The sequence below is a fragment of the Geotrypetes seraphini genome, chromosome 1 (genome assembly GCF_902459505.1).
Source record: "Geotrypetes seraphini chromosome 1, aGeoSer1.1, whole genome shotgun sequence".
In the NCBI taxonomy this organism is placed as follows: Eukaryota; Metazoa; Chordata; class Amphibia; order Gymnophiona; family Dermophiidae; genus Geotrypetes; species Geotrypetes seraphini.
The window spans coordinates 424,899,258-424,916,107 of record NC_047084.1 but is presented as its reverse complement, the minus strand read 5'-3'; the positions used below and the strand labels follow the sequence as shown (position 1 = coordinate 424,916,107).

Genomic DNA, 16,850 nt, shown 5'->3' with positions numbered 1-16,850 from the left:
AAATAGGAGACTGGGAAAGGAGTGAGATGGGAAATGGAAGATCTACAGAATAAGAGATAGGTAGCTGAAAATTTAAAAGGAGAAGGATAAAAAAGAGGGCAAGGTTTTAGTGGGCAGAGGCAGAAAAGAAAAAAGGAGAAAAGTTGAAAGGGAAAAATCAATATGTTGAAGACAGGGACTGGAGCAAGAGTGAAGAAGAGAAAAAAAAAACGGACAGCAGACACTGGAAAGAAAATTAGAAGATAGCCAAAATCAGAAAGAGAAACTGGGACTAAAAGCAAAATGACCAGACAACAAAAGGTAGAAAATATAATTTTATTTTCTATTTTGTGATTAAAATATGTCAAATTTGAAATGTGTATCCTGCCAGAGCTGGTGTTAGACAGCAAGCGTGAACTAGGACCTAAAAGAGAGGAAGTCTTTTTTATTTATTTTGTAGCCAGTGTGGGGTTGGAGAGGTTGTATCCCTATGCTTCTACTAAGACTAACCCCCTCATCTGCTGGCATGCAGCTTGGTTTTGGCGGCGGCGATTGATCCGATGATCACAGAAGTCTTGTGAGCATTGGAGCCACCACCGGCGTTGGGCTCATGCTGTGCGTCAGCAAAGAAGGGGGTAAGTATCTTAATAAAAAATCTGGCCCACGACTTAGCCTGCGTTTTAGATTTCAGCCCCTTATGTGATTTGAGTTTGACACCCTTGAATAACACATTTAGGAACTATTTTTATAAAGAGGGCACACATATTTAAGCACCAAAAATATGGTACACTGTCAGTAATACGCAGGACAATATAGCCCCGACAAATCCGCTGTGACAAATGCATGCATCGCCAAGTGAGGGAGCAGGATTTTTGGGGTGCAATTGTAAGTCTAGTGTGGAGGGTGGGTTGCGGCATTGTTCAAATTCAGAGCCCCCTGATGAAAGCATGAGTGTAGTGGAGAGGTTCCCCCCCCACACCCCCTCAGACCGGAAATGGGAAGGCAACAGGTGGCAGAGCGAGTTCTAAGGGGTCAGAGCACAAGGACAGCGGAAGTAGTAAGTTCCCCACACACAAACCCTCAACGAAAGTGTGAATACTCCCCTCCAAACCCCCCTGAGAGCAAAAAATGAAGATTTTAGGGCAGCACGCATTTGTCCTGTGCACAAATGTTGGGGTGGAATTGTCAGCATGCCAATGTCCTGTGCGCATTTGATGGGTCATCAAGAATACACATAAATGACCAGAATACTGGCATATATGCTGCTGCTGAGATAACCTATAGATGCCCTGCTGTACATTTTTGTTTTTTTTTCAATTGTTTCTCCTGGATGGTAAGCTTTAATTTCTAGGGTGATGAAATCCTCTTGTTTTCTTTGAGGATGCTTTTAGCAAACATAGTCAGCTTGGTTCTTGCTTCTTGCTCATTGAATCCGGCCCCTCTTCATGGTCAAATCTAGAAGATTCCAGCTGCCATCTTTTATCCTGGCAGGCATTGACTAATGATTAGAGCAGTGAGCTGAGAACCAGGAGAACCTGGTCCATATTCCACTGCAGCTTTTAGTGATCTTGGGCAAATCACTTAACCTCAATTGTGTCAGGGACAGCAATGTACCTGAATGTACAGAGTTTCAATAGTTTTGGGGCTTGCAGATAATATATATTAAATTAATAAAAAAAAAAAAAAATTGACACCATGCATCATCTTTTCTTTCCCTGAAGAATGGTCCTTCACCACCTTCTCTTATGATTAAACAGTGTGTCCTTCAACTGAAGCATCATGGCTTCTCTTACTCCTTTGACATTTCTGGTGACAGTTTGTATGCAGGTACTTATGATGATGAAGACAAACAGGAAACAGAGAAGCGAACATTGTACTGTGTGCAATTCTGGTCATCGCATCTTAAAAAAGATATAGCAGAATTAGAAAAGGTATAGAGAAGTGCAACAAAAATGATAAAGGGGGGGAGGGGGGACAACATTCCTGTATGGAAAGGCTAAAGACACTAGGGCTCTTCCGCCTGAAGAAGCAATAGCTCAGGGGAGAAATGATAGTGGTCTATATAATACTGAGTGGAGTGGAACAGGTAGATAAGAGTCACTTGTTTACTCTTTCCCCCCAAAATACTAGGATCAGGGGGCATGCAATGAAGCTACTAAATAGTACATTTAAAATAAACCAGAGAAAATATGTCTTCACTCAACATATAATTAAACTCTAGAATCCATTGCTAGAGAAAGTATTAAAAGCAGTTAGCTTAGCAGGATTTTAAAAAGATTTGAGGAGTGCTAAAACTATGGCATGTTTGAAGGCATCAGAAATAGTTGCGGTGGAAAGTGAGAAAGTGAAAGATTGAGGATACAACAGATAGGAGGGTTGGCAGTAGGAAAGACAGTGCTGATTAGATGGGTAGGAATCAGATCAAAGGAACAAGTAGTGAGTTTGGAGGAGGAAAGAAAATGTGCAATTTCTTCAGTGATTTCAGAAAAGGAAGAAAAAGTGGCAGGGCCTGAAGGAAGGTTGCAAGAATGAACTGGAGGAAGGAGAGGTGGAGGTTACCTGGTTCAGAACTCAAGGTTAATCTTGTGAACTTTGTTGTAGAAGTACTCAGCCAATCTGAGGAGAAAGTGAAGGGGGGAATTGGAGGCGAAGGCACTTTAGAGAGTTCAGTGTGGCAAGGAGACTGTGAGGGTTGGAGCCAGGAGGGTTAGTCAAATGGGTGTAGTAGTCTTTGGCAAATGAAAAATCACACTGAAAGAAGGTCAGCAGGAATTTGAAATGTATGAAGTCAGCTTGAGTACAGGATTTGAACCAAAGATGTTCGGCAGACTAGGCACAGGAATGTAAGTAGTGAATTTTAGAGGTCAGCCAGGGCTGGGGTTTGGTATGCCTTACAGAATGTAGAATGGGAGGAGCAAAGGTATCTAGAGCAGAGGAGAGAATAGTATTATAGGAAGAGAGCCTCACTGACAGACTTGTATAACATAATGGTTGAAAGGAGGGATGAAACAGTGGTAGAGATAGTGTAAGGATCAATAGCTTGAAGATTCCTAATGTATTGGTGGAAATTGGTTGGCTCTGGAGGGGGGGAGGAGAGTGATTAGCAGTTGTTGGGTGGATTTTAAGCCTGTATCAGATTTTGACATTGTAAAGGCATTACAATATTTGCAATCTTCAACAGCAGATTTAGATAAATTATCTTTTTCAGTTTTATCTCATGCTAAGGAGGTTCTTCTTCCATTTGCAGCATATTTAATTAATCTTTCTCTGAAGCAAGGCCAGATTCCTGACAAACTGAAAATAGCAGTTATTTCAACTCATCACTAAGTGAGGGTTATTCCAATTATAAACCAGTATCCAACCTGCCATCCTTGAGTAAATTTCTTGAGAAGATTGTGTTTGATCAGTTAATAGATTTTGTTAATAGAGGACAACTGGTACATCAGTGTCAATCAGGTTAAAGGTAACTACACAAGACTGAAACATTGTTAGCATTCATATTTGATGATGTCTTGGTTAAGAATGATCAAGGGTATAATGCCTTATGGCTTCAAGTTGACTTGATAGCTGCCTTTGATGCTGTTTATCATTCAAAGTTACTGAAATTGATCAAGATTTTGGCATTTGTTCTAATGTCTTTCATTGGTTCCAATCATATTTTTAAAATTGAATACAAACTGTTCATTGGAATTATGAATTTTCAGGGAACTCTATCCTAAAATCTGAAATTCCATAGGGGTCACTCCTTTCACCCTTACTTTTTAATCTGCTATTTAATACCTTTGGCCAAACTGTTAGATGATATTCAGATAATGCTGTTTAGGCGTACCCAATTTCTGCTAGGGTTTTCTTCACCTAAAAACTTGCATCCAAGTTAGTTGTCTAATGGCACCTAATTCACAAAGAGGTTCCTAAATTGAAACCATTCTCACTTTAGGAAGGTGCTTTGGACTAGACCAGGGGTAGGCAATTCCGGTCCTCAAGAGCCGGAGCCAGGTCAGGTTTTCAGGATATTCACAATAAATATGCATGAGATAGATTTGCATCTCAAGGAGGCAGTGCATGCAAATCCATCTCAAACATAGTCATGGTGGATATCCTGAAAACCTGACCTGGCTCCGGCTCTCGAGGACCGGAATTGCCTACCCCTGCACTAGACGCCTACTTTTTATGGAACCATGTTTTTTGAGTTAGGCACCTAACTTACAATTAAGTCCAATTAAAATGCCAGTTATCAGTGCCGATTATAGCCATTAATCAATCAGGCACCTACATCAGCTAAGTGTGCCAATGTAAGTGACTAACTTTAGGTAGACTATATATAATTTTCCAGTGTTTGTATACAAACACAATGGATACAGTCAATCATAGAAGAGAGAGACCTATTGGGGGAGGGGGTATGTGGATGGGAGAGCTGAATGAAGGTCTCAAAAGTATACTGAGAACAAAACTGAAAAGACTTAGGGCCAGATTCTGTGTAGGACGCCCGGTCTCAGAAGCTGATGGGCATCCTATACAGAATCATGCCTAAAATGAATCCGGCGTCCATGTTACAGATGCTGGTTAAAGAATCGGGTTCCTGCTGAGCTCATCCTGCCGCATGGGATATCCCTTCCATGATAAGTTTAGCGGCAACCTGTCCCTACCCCCCGTGAAGACTCCTAGCAGGAGTGATGCCCAATCTTTCCTGCCGGAACCCCCCACCCCTGAGTGAACATGGCAGGAGGGATGCCAAGTCCCTCCTACCCAGAACCCCCCTCCAAACAAAAGCGGCAGAAGGGATGCCCAGTTCCTCCTGCCCAGAAACCCCCCCCTCCAATGAAAGCGGCAGCAGGGATACCCAGTCCCTCACTATACAAGTGTGCAGGACTTGTTAATTGTAATCTGCTAATTTACTGCATATTTAGAGGCAATTAGGAATTATTAATTTTTGACTTAGAAAAGCCCTAAAACTATAGGAAGGTGGCTTAAAAGAGAAGTTCCTGTACTTAGAGAAAGATAGGATCGGGAAGAGAGACACTCCTTTGGAAAGACCAGAAGGCATCTACACCCAGAGAGAGCTAGACGTGCCTGAGCACTGATATAAGCAAATTACTGTGCCGAGTCAGCACCCAGAGCTGTGTTAATACATCAAAGAGGAATCAAAGTGCCTCATGTTCAAAGTGGGTAACAACATCATGGCATCTCCAGTTTTAAATCAGACACCATTTCCAGACTTACTGTTTGTAGGAAGATACATGTGGCTAATGAATTTTGTTGGACTCTTCATGTATGAGTTCTCAGTTTTGTGCATGCCACCATAGGACTCATAGATTCAGGTGCAAAAGCAGAGAGGAACACAATAATGTAACAATATTTTCTAAATGACTTCCTAATCAGTCTTAGCAGCAGACTGAATAAAGAAGTGACCACATCACTTCTCTTGGTAGCACTAATCATGATAATTAGTAAGAACACACACACACACATACGCATGTGCGCACACACACATACACGTTTCTATAGTGGAACAGTTTCAACAGTTTATGAAAAATCTATAGATATTACAAAAACAGGTCAATATCTCATCCAATGTTAATGCACTTTTGCCCCTTCCATCAACAAAAGTTCATTTAACCGCTACTAGGACTGAGTGATCATAAGGCTAGCTAATTAAATTGCAAATACACTTTCATCTTACAAAAAAAAGAAAAATCAACCTTTTCAATATGCAGCCTAAGAAAATAATTTCTATACCCAAGTACAACGAAAGAACCCATAACTGAAATTGCAAGCCTACTGTTAGTAATTTCTAATCTATCATTAAATTTGTCTATAAGAACCTGAAGATTGAAAGGTTGCCAACTTAATGCCAATTTTTAAAAAGAGCTCCAAGGGTAATCCAGGAATCTACAGACCAGTGAACCTAACATCCATGCCAGCAAAAGTGGTACAAATTATTATTATTATTTTAATTCTTTATTCATTTTCAAAACTTATAAAAGTGCCATCAAATATACATACATACAATGTTATAGAACATAGCACAAAAATATATTAGAAAATATTTTAACCCCACCCCTCCCCTATCTCACCCCCCCTTCCTGAATGTGTGTAGAAATCAAAACCATAAATTAAATAAGAGTGCCATCAATCTATTGTCTAACAAAACCCTATAATGGACTCCAAATATCCTTAAATCTTTTACTAGTCCCCAATTGTTCTGATAACATCCTTTCATACCTATAATATTGACAAAGAGTTTCCCATCAAAAAGCAAAGTTGAATCTGTCCCAGTTCTTCCAATTTTTCATTATTAACTGCATGGCAACTCCCGTCATAACAAGAAGAAGTCTGCCTTTATGTATATCAATTGGACACTTAGGCCCCGATTCTGCAAAGTGCGTCCCGATTGTAGGCAAGTGTAGGCATCCTACAGCTGTCTAATCAGCCAATCGGGAGGCACATTTTCTAAAAAATGCTCCCCAGGCAGGCTGCCTATATTGTAGGTGCCTTTGGGAGCCTAGGGAGGCCCGCAAGCCCGCCTAAGGCTAGGCAGTAGCTTTAGGCAAACCTAAGCGGCCCTAAGCGTCTCTCTAGTAGGGTGGGAGATGCTTACAATGTACATGGTAAGTAGACACGGCTGCTATACTTAATCACGGCAAGAGATCTCCCTGCTGCAATTAGTATAGCGGCTGCAGCTGCCGCCACCAGTTTCCCCAACCCCCCGACAATCACGGCAAGAGGGTGCCCAACACCTCCTGCCCACAGAACCCATGATCTCTGGCAGGAAGGTGCTCAACCCTTACTGCCGGTAGACACCCCACCCCCGACGATCGCGGCAGGAGGGTGCTCAACCCCTCCTGCCCACAGAACACCACGATCGCCGACAGGAAGGTGCTCAACCCTTCCTGCCGGGATGGGCGTCCTATACAGAATCCAGGCCTTCTGGTTTAACAATGTCCCAAAAATAACCACATGATAAAATAATAGTATGGATATGCCGAGCACCATGTTCTTTTTTCCCCATAGTGATTTCCAAAAATTGAGTATCAAGGGACAATAAAACAACAAATGTTCCAGTGTCCCTACTTCAAGATGACAGTGCCAGCATCTATTAGACTTTGAACTATCCAACTTTTGTAACAAAAAAACCCAAGTTTGTCTCATAGATGTTGACGCTGTACATCTCATCCTCCAAGTCCAAATCCGTGGCCATTCTGTAGCAGAAATATGCTGCTTTGTTTCTATACTCCAAATATCTTTTAAGCTTGTTTTTGGTTTTTTATTCAGATATTAATTTGTACCACTTGGCGGCCTGATGCCCTTGCAAATCTGTCTGGAAACATAGGCCCGGCAAGCTGTATTGATTTTTTTTAAGTTACTCCATTCAGGGAACCCTTTCTGAATGGCCTGTTTCAATTGCAACCATTTATAACCCTGAGATTTTGAAATGCCAAATGATTGTTGCAATTGTAATAAATTTGCCATTTTCCCATTCTGAATTACATCATCTAGAGCAGTGGTTCCCAACCCTGTCCTGGAGGAACACCAGGCCAATCGGGTTTTCAGGCTAGCCCTAATGAATATGCATGAAAGAGATTTGCATAGGATGGAAGTGATAGGCATGCAAATTTGCTTCATGCATATTCATTAGGGCTAGCCTGAAAACCCAATTGGCCTGGTGTTCCTCCAGGACAGGGTTGGGAACCACTGATCTAGAGTACATATGCCTGCCTGCAGCCAATGTTTCCAGAGGATTTTAGACTCGCCAATTTGAATCTTGGATTTTAACCATAGGGATTGACACGTGGATTATTGTATTGGAGTAGGAGTTAAAGTATTAATAAATTTTAATATATTCCAGGTGGAAAGAAGAATACTATTGTCCTTATCTATTCTAGAAAGATAAGATGTCATAGTGCATAAGATGATTTTCCAATATCAGCCAATCCGGCAGATTCTCCATGAGTTCAGGAAGGATCCAATAGCAGACTAAAAATCATACAAAATACAGCTATTTGTTTGATTTTTAATTTGAAAAAACACAATCATATCAGTGTATATTATCAAAAGCTTCACTGGCTACCGTTTGAGGCTAGAGTGTCATTTAAATTTGGATGCATTTGTTTTAAAGTTTTATTTGGTTTAGCACTGGCTTACCTTGTTTCTCATTTTAGTTTTTTTTTTATTTCTAAGAAAAATATTCGTAGATCTGGTCGATTTTATTTTCCTTCAGCAAATGCATGTCATTCCAAGAAGGATTAATGAATTTATGTTTGAATCTTCTTGTTTCTCCATTTCTTACTTACTATCAATTTCAAAAAGATTTTAAAACCCACTTATCTATATCTATCTATCTATCTATCTATCTATCTATCTATCTATCTATCTATATAAAATCGGAGGTATGTATGTGCCGCGATCACGCAAAAACGGCTTGACCGATTTGAACGAAACTTGGTATGCAGATCCCTCACTACCTGGGGTGATATGTTCTGGGGGTCTCGCGGCCCACCTGCACACATGGGCGGAGCTACAAACACAAAATCGGATTTCACCCATTCATGTCAATGGAAAAAATGTAAAAAGCTGCCATTCTCACAGTAATTCCAACTACCTGGGGTGATATGTTCTGGGGGTCTCTCAGCCCACCTGCACACGTGGGCAGAGCTACAAACAGAACATCAGATTTCACCCATTCATGTCAATGGAAAAAATGTAAAAAGCTGCCATTCTCACAGTAATTCCAACTACCTGGGGTGATATGTTCTGGGGGTCTCTCGGCCCACCTGCACACGTGGGCAGAGCTACAAATAGAACATCAGATTTCACCCATTCATGTCAATGGAAAAAAAGTAAAAAGCTGCCATTCTCACAGTACTTCAAAAACGGCTTGACCGATTTGAACGAAACTTGGTATGCAGATCCCTCACTACCTGGGGTGATATGTTCTGGGGGTCTCTTCACCCAAGAATTTATATGTTCTTGCTCCTGGAGGTGAAACTAAAAATATTGTTTATAATCAAGTTTTGTGTTTGTTGTATTGTAATCATTTTGTCAAATATTTCACGTTATAATTTGAATATTGTACTTTTGATAAAGCTGTAAAAATATAATTTCATTCACCACTATAAAGTATCTTTATTTGAATCCATTTACTGTGTTATTGCTATAATTAAATACCCGTGCAACGCCGGGGCATCAGCTAGTTTAAACAATATAATATACATTATTGATTTTCATATTATCATATATGCTGGGAGGAGAGAAGCTGATATGCATGGACGGGGAGAGGGACCTTGGGGTGATAGTGTCCGAAGATCTAAAGGCGAAGAAACAGTGTGACAAGGCAGTGGCTGCTGCCAGAAGGATTCTGGGCTGTATAAAGAGAGGCGTAGTCAGTAGAAGGAAGAAGGTGTTGATGCCCCTGTACAGGTCATTGGTGAGGCCCCACTTGGAGTATTGTGTTCAGTTTTGGAGACCGTATCTGGCGAAAGATGTAAGAAGACTTGAGGCGGTCCAGAGGAGGGCGACGAAAATGATAGGAGGCTTGCGTCAGAAGACGTATGAGGAGAGACTGGAAGCCCTGAATATGTATACCCTAGAGGAAAGGAGAGACAGGGGAGATATGATTCAGACGTTCAAATACTTAAAGGGTATTAACGTAGAACAAAATCTTTTCCAGAGAAAGGAAAATGGTAAAACCAGAGGACATAATTTGAGGTTGAGGGGTGGTAGATTCAGGGGCAATGTTAGGAAATTCTACTTTACGGAGAGGGTGGTGGATGCCTGGAATGCGCTCCCAAGAGAGGTGGTGGAGAGTAAAACTGTGACTGAGTTCAAAGAAGCGTGGGATGAACACAGAAGATTTAGAATCAGAAAATAATATTAAAGATTGAACTAGGCCAGTTACTGGGCAGACTTGTACGGTCTGTGTCTGTGTATGGCCGTTTGGAGGAGGATGGGCAGGGGAGGGTTTCAATGGCTGGGAGGGTGTAGATGGGCTGGAGTAAGTCTTAACAGAGATTTCGGCAGTTGGAACCCAAGCACAGTACCGGGTAAAGCTTTGGATTCTCGCCCAGAAATAGCTAAGAAGAAAAAAAAAAAAATTTAAATTGAATCAGGTTGGGCAGACTGGATGGACCATTCGGGTCTTTATCTGCCGTCATCTACTATGTTACTATGTTACTAAGTTATAATGTACTTTTTATCTTTTTATCCATACTTATTTTAGTTTATATTGTGTTTTCCTTATTCATTAGTTTTAATGCTTGTATTAGTTACTTTGAATTTTATTATGTATGATGTTATTATTATATTGTATGCTGAGTACCTATTGTGTAAACCGCTATGTTAGGCGGTATATAAAAATAAATTATTATTATTACTATCCCCTGATGTAAAATAAAGGCTTGATGATACCTGTAGAAATTTGGAAAATGTACCCCTCCTGCCGATTGTGATTTTTGTAAAGATACTAAGGGCTCCTTTTACGAAGCCGCATTAGCAGCTTTATCGCATGCAGCTTTTTAGCGCACACTAACCCCCGTGCTAGCTGAAAAACTACTGCCTGCTCAAGAGGAGGCAGTAGCAGCTAGCTCAGCTGAAAAATTAGCGCGCGCTATTACACGCGTTAAACCGCCCTAAGGTTATTCTAGCAGTTTTACCAAGCCAAAGGAATTTTGTAAGAATCCCATTCAGTTTTTTTTAATAAAAGGAACCTTGGAAATAAACTGGAAACATACTCATTTGGTAGCAAACTATAGGCAAGATCATCATTTTGATGGTTTGGACTCTCCCCCACCAATAAAGATGTAATGGGTTCCAATGCTCACACATTCAACAAACAAGCCCCGTAACGCCCCCTCTTCTGAATCACCCGGCCACACGTTCGACCCTTTTCCCCCCTTTATTGATCGCTGGCTTCCGCCTCCTTCTTCATCAGCCAAGTTCGGCTAAAGTTGTTGTAAATCCAATAAATTGTGGTAAATTGGCCCGTTCGGCCCTGCCCCCCCTCTATTGACCGCTTTCCTCCTTCTCTTCTTCCCACTTCCGCTTCTTCAGCCATGTTCGGCGGAAGGTGTTGTAAATCCAGTACATTGTTTGTAAATCGGCATGTCAATGCGGATCCTAATGTAATTGTTGTGAACCGCCTAGAACTCGATGGGCATGGCGGTATATAAGAATAAAATTATTATTATTATTATTTCTTTGACTTTCAATAATAAGGATTTTTCATTTATTTTCATGGTATCTTCCAATGTTTTTTGAATTGTTATCCCTAAATATTTTATACCAAAGGAATATTCCTTCCAAAGGAATGGGAATGGATCAAATAAAGCCTTTACACATTGTACATTCAATTGAAGAACCTCTGATTTACTTCAATTTATCTTGTAACCAGAAAATTTACCAAAACGATCAATCAATTCCAGTATAAATTATTGTGAAGAAAATTACTTTGCAACATCTAACATTACTGTACAAATTTAGGGCTCCTTTTACAAAGCCGCGGAATAGCGCGCGTTAAATTGCCACGCATACTAGCCGCTACCGCCTCCTTTTAAGCAAGCGGTAGCAGATTTTTGGCTAGCGCACGCTATAGCATGCGCTAATCTGTTACGTGTGCCAAAATGCTTAGCACACCTTCATAAAAGGAGCCCATAAATTCATAATTTGTTTGTTTATGCTTTATGTACCCATGCTGAGCTTGTTGGGGAGGACGGGATATAAAACTAACCAAATAAATAAATATACACTAGATAGTCAAGGTTAATTTAATCAAGGAAGTCTTGCTTCACCAATCTACTACATTATTTAAAGATATATATAAATATGTGAAAGAAAAGAAAGCACAAATAAACGTATTGAAAAGAACTACATCAAAGAACATTTGGAAGATGACATTTTCAGATAAGTGATGATATTGAAAGACATTGAAAGACTGTGTTAGTTTATGTAATTCCACTTATCTTGGAGTTTTTGACCGAAGATGTGTCTGCTGTCTCAAAGTGGTGATTTTGAGATTAGCTTGTCTATGTTGGCAGTTTTTTTGGAACCCCTAATAGACACTGAGGTCTTTTCTCCTTTTTTCTATATCTTGTAGATAGTGCTGAATAACAATGGATGTTGTTTGCCAAAGAGATTAAAAAATATATAAACTTTTTCAGGTATATTTGAGCAGGAAGTTTTGAAGGAGTCTGTTGGACCATTAGATGATCACCTGGTAAAAGGAACACTCTAGAAAACAAGCCTGTAGCAAAGAGAATAAGTTAATTATTTTCTTCAGTCTTTGCTGAGGAAGATGTAACAGAAACACTCATGTCTGAAATGGTATTTAGAAAGTTGTATTTATTCCGAAAAAGTTGTCCCTTAGATGGAGAGCACTCCAATATGTGCACTGCTCAAGACGCTATCTTTTCTCCCCTCCTGAAATGGTATTTAATGATGATGATGATACAGAGGAACTGAAACAAATAATGAACCTGGAAGATCTTTTATTCCAATTAGAAGAGTCAATAAATTGTATCCACCACTTGGAAAAGGGAACCCAAAATGGTCCGTGTTTAAACCTCTGTGTCTTCCTCAGGGGTCCAAGTGTGGTCTCAACAACATTAAAATTAGTCAAAGTCCAAAGCATCGGAGATAATGTTCTCTGGTGTTGCCACTGGTGTACATTGAAAGATTAATTAATCAGTTTAATTTGGAGAACACCACATCCAAATTCCAAAGAATACTCATTCTTTTCTCCTCCACATTCTTCATACCCTAGATTGGACTTCTTAATAAGCATAACCCTAAGTCCATTCAGACATAAAAGAAATATCCATATCAGACCATGTGGCTATAACTTTAAAAACAGAAAGCCTCTTAATCCCACCTAATATAAAATAATGGAGATTTAATTATGCGCTACTCAATGAAAAAGGTTTTAAAGAACATATAACAACTGCTATAACTGAGTTTTTTGATATATAAAAAACAGAACATACTAATTGGTTCATCTTGTGAGATTCTTTAAGGCCTATATTAGAGGAATAATTATATCTTTCTCAGCGAACTGTATAAACAAAACAAAGCTGAAATTACTATACTGGAAACTTTAATAAAACAGAAAGAATTATGTCATCTGAATAACTCATCAAGCATGTTATTACTAGATGAACTAAAGAAATTACGTTACAGATATAATTCACTATTGAGTAAACAAGCAGCTAAGTCGATTTTTATCCAATCTGCTAATTATTATGCTGAAAATAACAAATGTGGTCATTTATTGGCATCCTTCTTAAAAACAGAGAACATAATTCAATTATGTGTATTAAAAACAATTACGTATATTAAGAACAATGATGGAAAAATTGTAACAAAATCCACAGATATCTTAACACAGCTTCAAACCATTTTCCAACAATTATATACATCTGGAATCAATAAAACAAACTAATATTTGACTTTTTGTACAACATTGTTCCTCCAGCTATTTCACAAGAAGACAACTCATTATTAGACTCCTCAGTTACTGCTGCTGAACTTTATTCTACCATTAAAAGCATGGTCCCAAACAAAGCTCCTGGACCAGATGGTCTTACAGTTGAATTTTACCATGATTCCAATAAAGAGCTTATTCCTCACCTTCTACAATTTTTTACTCATATCATTGATCAAAATCAAGTTATAGGTACTTTTAAAGAAGCCACTATAATAGTTCCACCTAAACCCTGGAAAAGCACTCAAGAAATAGAAAATTATAGACAATCTTCATTGATAAATGTTGATACAAAATAAAAGCAAAATTGTTGGCGACCCATTTACAAAAAGTAATTCCCAAAATAATAGCTCCTGATCAATGTGGTTTTATATACAGTATAACAGATATTCAAATAACAACACAAGAATATTTGTTATATAATAACATACCTTGTACACAATAATCAAAAACTGGTGGCCATCGGTCTTAACACTGAGAAAGTGTTTGTATTGAATGACCTTTTCTATTCTGAGTATTACAATGATTTGGATTGTTTACCTCTTTCATTAATATTATTAAGTCTTGTACTTAAAACCTACTACTATGAGAGGCTGCTTAAAACTTAGCCCAACTAAGAAGAGAATGATGTAGAGCCATGAAACTTACAAGTTGTTCCACACTTTTCTTGACACTTTTTGTTTCATTTCATACCATTGAAATGAAAAGGGTGAAGAAAAGTGTGCAATACAACTGATTACATCTTAAAATTTATGAAAGAATTAACACAGAGATGGTCACCATTAAATTTATCATGGTGGAGTAATTTAGATACCATCAAAATGAAGAGCACTCCAAAAAATAAATCACATTCTTAATATGAACATAAGAACATAAGAATTGCCATACTGGGACAGACCGAAGGTCCATCAAGCCCAGTATGCTGTTTCCAACAATGGCTAAAACCCAGGTCCCAAGTACCTAGCTAGATCCCAAATAGTAAAACAAATGTTATGCTGCTTATCCTAGGAATAAGCAGTGAATTTCCCCAAGCTATCTCAGTAATGGCTTATGGACTTCTCTTTTAGGAAATTATCCAGATCTTTTTTACACCCTGCTAAGCTAACTGATTTCACCACATTCTCCAGCAATGAATTCCAGAGTTTAATTATACATTGTGGGGCAAATTCTGTATAGGACATCTAAAAGTTAGGCAGCATTTAGATGTCCAGCAGCACAATGCTGAGCGCAATTCTAGCATATACACACAATAGAGAATTGCTCTCAGCGGTGCTCAATGAATGTAAGTGTGTCTATATAGTTGGGTGTGCTTTATAGAATCATGTTTTAGGCATCACATAGATGTCTTCACAACATCTATAACGTTATCACATTTTAGCATTATGATATCATTAGAACAGCAATTTTATGCTGGTTTTCATTAAAATTGTATGCAGTAAAATGGCTTGCAGCTACTTTATCATATTTCCCTTATGTCCTGGTGAGCTCAAGGGAATTAAGTGACTTGCCCAGGATCACAGAAGCAGTGAAGGGTTTATACCCATAACCTCTGGGTACTGAGGCTGTACCTCTAACTACTGCACTACACATGCTCAGACATGAAGCCACATGTCAATTCAAAAGCCAAGCTTATATCATCTTGATTCATAAGCAGTAATTTCTCTAGGATAAATATCAAACATGTACCATTAACACTTGTCCATTTCCTCTTTTGACCTCTGTGTTCCTCAATCAAAAAACATGAAAAAAAAAAAATATATATATATATATAGTAGCGTGGCCGTCCCTTTGGGACCGGCACACAACCACTAAATAGCCCATGCGTGCTTCCTCAAATGGAAGGAAGTCCTGTGGTGGATAGCTTACACTGTGCACACTGAACAGAATGGCCTCTCACTGGTAAGTATCGAAAGGATAAACTTAAATTTATTTATTATCCAATCAGGACCAAAAAAAGAATGCAAGGAAAAAACAAAAGTGCAAAAATAACAGTAACATCAACTGACAGTTCAATAATGCTGCACTCATCAGCCTGGTCTGATTAATTCTCAGTGTTCAACTTATGTCCCAGGTAAGTCTTACTTCCTTGTAACAGTACTGCAACAAAACTTAATTCAGTCTCTTGTAGTCCTCAATGCAAACAGAAAAAAAAAACCTTATTACCTTGCAATGTCATAGATCTTCCCTTCTCCTCAGAGTTCCAGAGCAGAAGGTTGGTGGATTTGCCAAAAATGGCTCCTTATCAGGACAAGGAGAAAAATGAACCCTTAAATCCCTTCGCACAGATGTTGGGCAGATCCTGGCTCAGCCTTCAGGGTTTTCCAACTCTAAGCAGGACACTGCTAGTATTTCCTCACTGCAGCCAAGCCTCAGCTTGCAGTAGCCATCTTGGCCCAAAAAAAAACAACAACTGTCAGACAAGCAGAATAAATTACTAGCACACTTCCCTCTGCTAGCATACACAGAGAATTCACTTATTCAGCAGTGACTTCCTTCAAAACATCACAGTAGTTAAATTAGTGTCCCAGCAATCAGACATCCAAAAACCCAAAAAGTTCACAAAAACAAAACTTTTCAAAAACACAAGCCCACAATTCAATCAGCTTACTTCCATCTCTTCAGCAAGCACAAATTCTGGCAAAGCACTCTAGTCCATTTCCTCAGGTTCCTGATTTATCAGGACTGCTTCTTCTGACTCTGGGTTTAACATTTCCACATCAGCGGGCTCTGGAGGAGGTGCAGGCTCTTCCAACATGAGAGCTTCCTTTGACTGCCCTCTCCTTCCAGACTGCCAGCTCTCTAAGTGCTCAAGAGCTGCTGTGCCACGCCCAGCCCTCCACGGGGGAAGGGCTTTCTGCATCTGAGGCTGCCTTCTAACCTGTTTGGTCAACGGTTTCCAAGATGGAGGATTTAAAGGGTACAAAACTGTTTTTTCCAGGGCTATGTACTCAGTCCTGTCTAAATTCAGCCTGAGCTTGCTGGTCCTGTTCCTGCACATCAAGAACATACTGGTCGGCTCTAATCATTTTCACCAGGCGATTTCTGGGGCTCTTAACTGGCACAAGGCCGTAACAGGAGTCGGGCTTGTGACAATATATAAATAGCATACTAAACCTATTTTTTAGTGTGCGATGATACCTTAGGAGATCATATCCATCTCAGGCTAAAAATAAGCTTCCCTCTTAATAAGGGCGCTGCAAACCCCTGTTAATGTTCTACAATGACACAGACCTCACACAGTTGCTGTTTCTTCAGATATATGAATTTATTATAAAGCAAGTAGCAGCATACAAAATTGGAAACAGATACTGGTACAGCAATCTCTGTGAAGCAGAGAAAAATCTAACCACAACTGCAGACTGTGGAGCTTTCTCTCTGCTCTGACTAAAGCCAGGATTCA

General features: G+C 39.4%; 1 long non-coding RNA gene across 2 annotated transcripts in view; it reads right to left on the bottom strand.

The window, feature by feature from the left end:
- Positions 1-16,359, bottom strand: part of LOC117362335 — a 207,181-nt gene extending 190,822 nt beyond the window's left edge. The window contains exons 1-2 of one of the 2 annotated variants that reach the window (XR_004539867.1): positions 16,059-16,359; positions 15,614-15,837 (exon numbers count right to left, since the gene is read on the bottom strand). This is a non-coding gene — a long non-coding RNA (uncharacterized LOC117362335). The remainder of the gene's footprint in view (positions 1-15,613; positions 15,838-16,058) is intronic. The other variant, XR_004539869.1, reaches the window with a different exon arrangement.
- Positions 16,360-16,850: the final 491 nt, after the last annotated feature.